Source organism: Chanos chanos, chromosome 3 (genome assembly GCF_902362185.1).
Source record: "Chanos chanos chromosome 3, fChaCha1.1, whole genome shotgun sequence".
Lineage (NCBI taxonomy): Eukaryota > Metazoa > Chordata > Actinopteri > Gonorynchiformes > Chanidae > Chanos > Chanos chanos.
This window is the reverse complement of record NC_044497.1, coordinates 40,883,434-40,890,152: the sequence shown is the minus strand read 5'-3', so window position 1 is coordinate 40,890,152 and position 6,719 is coordinate 40,883,434.

The window sequence follows — 6,719 nt, the reverse complement described above, 5'->3', positions numbered from 1 at the left end:
TATATTTTAACAGCACTTAAACAGTCCCCTTGTAGACCTCCTCTGTCTAGCCTTGAAAAGACCATACTAGATCATCTTCAAGGTCATGTCCAGGTTTCTCTTCTGTATAAAATTATTGCAGATAAATTTAAAGAATCCTTTGGCAGCAATAGATTGTCATGGTCCAGTGACTTAGATGTAGAAATCTCTGAAGATGACTGGAAGAGACTTTGCCAGGAAGCACAAAGCCAGACTATCAACACCAGATTTAAGCTGATACAATTTAAATGGATCATGTGTACATACATAACTCCCTCCCCCGCTTTGATAATTTAATCCTAATTTTTGTGTTAAATGTGCCCCAGAAAAGGGCACATTGTTTGTACTGCCTTTGGGATTTCCCAAAATTTTAAAAATTCTAGGAAAAGGTCAGATAAACTATATTTGATATTATCTCTATTGAGCTGCCTGTCTGCCCTCAAGTATTCATCCTTGAACTACTCCTACCTGAGTTAAGACTGTCAGGTGCAAATAAAAAGCTCATCTTATACTCACCTCAGGCTAAACACTGTGCTGCAGTCAACTGGAAGAGCACTGAGGGACCTACATTGGGACATTGGTTTAAAAGCCTTTCTACCTGCTTAGCCATGGAAAAACTAACTTATGCTACCAAGGAGAAAATACCAAGGAGGTTTTTTAAGATATGAAGACAATTTGTTAAATAACTTGAGAGTCATCTATCAAGATGTTTGCTGAGTACCTGAAAAATGAGTATGTTGTAATGTATAAAGATAATGTAAAGTCATTCAGTTTAACAGTTACATGACTCATAAATAGTTTTCAGTGTGTACATTGTGCATTGTGCATTGCACATTGTGGAAGATTTCACATGGCAATGTGCTGAGATAATAACCTCTTACATTGGACCCTGTTAAGTGTTCGAGCTGCACTACCCCCCACCCCCACCCAACACACCCTTCAGAAATCTGGTTTAGAAATTAGGACACTCTACTTTTGAAATTAATTTTCTGAAGATTTGAGGGCAATGCTAATTTGAGACACAGTTTGCTTTAAATAATGAAGTATGTCAGAAAGTGACTTTACCATCCATTACACTATTTCTCATTGGAGGCACCAGTGTTTCCTGAAGTCAGTGCTGAACTGCTGTTTCAAGTGCTGTTTGGAACTATTTGCTGAACCTTATCCAGAGTGATATGAGTCCTGCTGTATGGCTGGCTGTTTGCTGAAGCAAAGGTTAAGAGCATGTCACAAGATACAATCAGCCACACAGCACAGAGGTTCCCTGTTCAGAGTAGGCCACACCTCACAGTTCCCCCTGGACACTTTCACGTTTATTCCAGTTCAATGACAAAGTAATGGGCTGTCAGGTCAATTCTTTTCTGAAGGATTTATGTCATTATAAATTTTGAAAGCAACAACATGCCATGGTTGCAGTATTACCAACACATTAAATTACTGGAAAGAATTGTATTTTAACAGAGAACTTATAACAAAAATGCAAGGAATGCTAACAGACTGCATTGTGCAGTAGCTAGTGCAGTTGTACTGAACTTTGGCTATGGTAGTGTTACCAGTAGTTATATATGTCAGTGTCCTAGTAGAACTAGCATTAGCAGTGGTAATAGTCCTAACAGTAGTAGAGGCACGAATTACAAGCAAGGTTTGCCTGATTTTACCTAACAAAGGTATTCTGTTAAATTTGGTATTAGGTGCTGGGAGAAAATGTAGGAGCGTAATGAACAATGTCAGATGATTAGTGGAATATGATGCACAAAAATTGCATTAAAACAATAATGTCAGCCCCGTTTGACAGGCACAGAGGGACCCAGATGTTGACCCCAGGCTGGGGTTGGCCTAATTGCAAAGTTGTGTGTTAGTGCAAAAATTCCAGTCACACCAGATGGGGGTCTGAAAGGGGTATTGTTTAGAGTCCATGCTACATGTAGAGGGAGACTCTGCTTTGGTGCAGTAGAACCCCAAGTTCTTTTCCCATTGCTTTTAATGTGCGACACTTTGATGAAGTAGTAATCACCATTCTCGCTGAGCCTGAGAAAATTACCACCACATGAATCTACTTTCTGTGTCCTAAAAATAAACAACGGAAAATAAATGCGCAATGCATCAAGTTTGTGGGTAGAATATGTTCAACCGCGAAAGACTTTTGTTACTTTTGATGACTGATCACATGTGATGAGTTGTCACTCAAGTGAAAATGTTATTCGAGGTCTTTTGAGAAGTCATCTGGTTGAGGGAGGACTCCCAGGCCATCTTGTGTTCCTCGCCTCTCTCGTCCTCATTTCCTCATGGGAATTGCGCTTTTGTGATTTTCATAAACATGGAAATACTTACAGAAAAATGTTAGAAATGTTGCAAGGTCTGACTAGATCATTTCACTTACAATTTCTGATTCAAAATTATTGCCAGCATTCATGTAAATAGTAAAAGAATTGACAGCAGGACATGTAGGGAAACAAATTGTTCACAGCAGGTGTACTGCTAAAAAATGGTGAAAAGTTCTTTATTCAAATCAATTTGCTCTATATTAACGTCAGTGAAAAATCATTTGACTAATTCTGTAGATGCAAATGAACTAGCGTTTCAGTGGGATCTCCTAAGTGGAACACAAAATGTTCTTTACAGTGGCAAAATATGTTAATAATTTTGAGAAAAACTCTACCAAACTAATTCAGGTACTCTTTAGACATAAGAAACAACAGGAATCAAGGCATACTAAATGAAAATAGATAATTCTTCAGTATAATAGAGGAATTTGTGAAAACAGCTGTGCTGAATGTCACTGAAGTTACCCAGAGAAACCACAAAGGACTGAGCAGATGGCAGACAGAAATCCCATTCACCACTTCACAGGGGGTTAGGGAGGGCTTGACACCAAGTCAAAGTTTTGCTTTATCCTCAGAGCCCTGCTTTTATACAAAAGACTATTAACACTTAGCTAGGTCATATACCATGATCTTTCCCTCGCCACTTGAACTTGACATTGACATGACCTCGTGTACCGATATAAAGTAGTGTTCAATTGACTGTAACATGTAAACATTCCATGTAAATTAGTAACATGTAAACATTCCAATGGAAATTGATAGATTGGGGGAAGAGCTGGAAAAAAAAAATTAAAAATACCCAGACAACTGTTTTAGATGGCGAAGTACACCCTGGTGCTGTGACTGTTCTGCAATAAAACTGATGTTCTAATGTACAAAAATATATTGAAAACAAAACATGTATTCATATGGAGAAATGGAAAGGAAATGAATGCTGGTGTGCTGGTGATTCCAATAACTCTCTATGTGACACAAAGAGAATTTTAAAGCCTAAGCTCAGTTGCTTGCTCTTGCATTTGGTGACTGGGCAAATCATAAATCATGGTGTAACATATTGCTTTCGGTCCAGAATAAATTTACACAAGCAATAATCCTGGGTCACCAAACACTGATTTAAAGTAAAATAATTCTAGTTTGGAGTTTTGAACATAAAAAAAAAAAAAAAGTTCAGGGTACATGATTTACCAAGCATGATCTGAGGGTAGCTGAGAATTTTTTTGTTATACTTTTATTCCTTCATTGGAAAAATAAGAGGTCCAGGTAAATAAAATGTTCAAAGATATAATCCTCTATTCTCTACCAGTCATCTGACAAAAAGACAGGTAATTAACCAGTTGACAAGATTTAAGAAAGACAAAATTTACTCCTAATTCAACTGAATTCTAGGAATGGTTTCATTAATAATGAGATGAGTCTGTACTGATGAATATGATGATTATGTCTGTACTTTTACTTGACTTGGGTTTTGAAATTACACTGCTCTCATTGTGCGTATACTCATATGAAAGATAGATTCACATGCAGTGATTTTCTGGTAAAATATTATTGTTTGGCCATCTGTGTTGCATAGTCTATTTCTCATTTCAGCACAGACGTGGTGGACCCAAGAATGCAGTTCTGTCTTACGGATCCACCTATTCCCTCTGCTGTTTCACTCCCAATCCTGTCCATTCTCACTTCCTGTTACACACATCCCTGACATCACTCTGTCCATAACCTTCTGGTCTGTTCCATAAAACATCTGGCAAATTCCTTGAAAAGTTTTTCTCAAATAGGTCAGTGAAGAGATGTTGCAAGCTGATTTTTTTTCTGACTTTAAAATGATTTCATGCTTGACAAGAACGGCGCTGAACCCACGCAAATTCTGTTTGACTAGTAGAATATGTTAAAATATGATTATTCATTGGAAGACATCCATTGTGCACTTGTATCATCATACAGCATGTTTGTGTTCTTTCCCTGGAGGGACTGAGTTGTGATAATGAGCCTCCCTCCCTCTCTAGCAGCAAACTACATCTGCATTATAAATCTCACAGCCCCTCTCATGGGCACTGCACAGGAATGTCCCTGCCATGTGGGCACAACTCCAAACACTGTTGACATCAAACACCCACTTTAGCCATATCTAATTATGGGTCTGATACCATGTCCAAACTGTCTAAAGTACCACCATGATAACATCAACATTCACATAAACATGGACAGAGCTCTGCTCTATCATGGGCCAGGAAATGGGTATTGCCCTTTAGTTAATGCCCAATGCTATTCTGCACTTAGTCTTCTGTAAACAAACAGCAAATTATAATGGAGGCTTGTGGTTTCTTCCTCTCTCAACAGATGTTGGAATGTTGGTCATCCATGTGCATGTATGTGAGCTATACATGCCAAACTGCACATCAAAAATACATTTATGAGCCACTCAGCACCATATATCACCAACTGGGGATAATGTTTTACAATAATGCAGAAGTAGTTTGTGAGTAGTTTGTGTTAAGTTCTGCTCCACCTTTTTTGCCATCTTCTAAATGTTGTCAGCAGATAAAATATCACATAGAGATCATTCCTTGCTTTGATCTTAATGGATGTGTTTCCTCTAAAAATGCTTTATAGTAAAAACATCATAGGAAAAGAATAAAGAAGAAACACTATCTGCACACATCACAGAGAGACCTAGATCTGCTTTAAAGAAAAAACAAAGAATGAAAAATGCTATACATTGCTTTTCTAAAATTGTATGTACTTTCTGTACTTTTCCTAAAATAATGATGATTTGAATAGTTTTATCAAATCTTTTAAAAATGTTCTGAGTGTTGGCATTCACCAAACGTGAACAAAAGAAAAAAACCTTGTAAGGGGAGTACTACTTTTCAGCTAGTTCTGATTAAGACTGCACAAACCTCATTAATTTCTATTCAGAACCTGTAATTTTACAGTACTTTCCAGTACACTTGTTTTTAATCAAATTCGATTTTCAAATTCACAGAGAACATCAGAGTATTATTTTCAATCAACCAGTTTCTGTTACTATAAATAACTAATCAGTATTTTAATAGGCACCATTATTTATGTTGCTAGGTGATCCTTTTCTGGCTCCCTGAAACACACCCACTCCATACGAAATGAACAGAAGTTTTTTTTTTTTTTAATCTTGTACAAACATAGACACTGAAAAGAGAAGATTAAAAGTTCTGTGTGCACACTATTTATAATTCTAGGATACAAATGAGTGGTACCTCTCAGAATGCACACGGAACCGCTTTCTGTAGGACTTGTTTGCAAGATTCCTGCCGGTATTTGGCCAAGTTAACCCTGTAATTTGCTCCAGATAAGTGTGTCTAGAGCTAACAAAAGAAAAAAAGATCACGTCATCACTTAAGTAACAAAGACTGTAAAGTACAATGGCAAAATGTTTAGTCAAAAAGTCTACTTAGTTTGTGTCGCTTTTGCAAGGAGAAACGCTTTCAATTTGCATTATAAACAGGGCAAGTGAAATCCTGAAGTTTTGTTCTCTGGTCACTGCTAAACTGAGTACAAATTTCTTGCTTCTTTAAAAACGTACTAAAGAATGGAGGTTGGGATGGTGGTTGGATGGGGTTCAATGAGATCAGGGATGTTTTCACAACTACACTGGATACATGTGGTCCCACAAGGCATAAATTTGTTTGTCCAAATGATTCATATTCTGAAGTTGGCTGTTTTAAAATGGAACAGTTTTGCAATTTCCAGGTTTTCTGTGTAATGTGAAATAACTGCCATCTAGTGCACAGTTGAGGACGGACATACAAGGACCTGTTTGCTGTGAAAATCCTGTAACTTTCGAACCCCGATCACATTTGTAGCCTCAATGTTCTATAGCCTGTAATACATATTATTTACTATGGTCTCTCTAAAAACAAACATTCAACCAGGCAAAATATACAAACAAGCATTACAACATTACTGTGCTCTTCATATTCAGTGAAAAGAATGTAGACATATGTATTACAACAAATATATGATGACAGAGACCCAGCTATCTTTTCATGACACTGTAGCACCATGTCCTCTGAGACTCACTTGACCCCACAAAACCCAGTTAAGTGAGCAAGTTCAATGATGACTGCTAAGACTTTTTATTATCAGAAATGTGCAAACACATAAGCTTAAGTGGCATTCACTATCTTAACATTATAGGATATCTCACAATATAATTACAGTCCGCTACAACACATACTTGCAATTTTTTTTATAATTTCCTCACTGATTTAAAATATGAATGGAAAGAAAACCAACTGCAGAGACAATGGACTGTTAAAATGAAGAATTCCAGGCCATTCTGGCATGTAAAACTAAAGAATTTGCGTAGCTACAATATTATAGATCATTAAGAAGAGCACA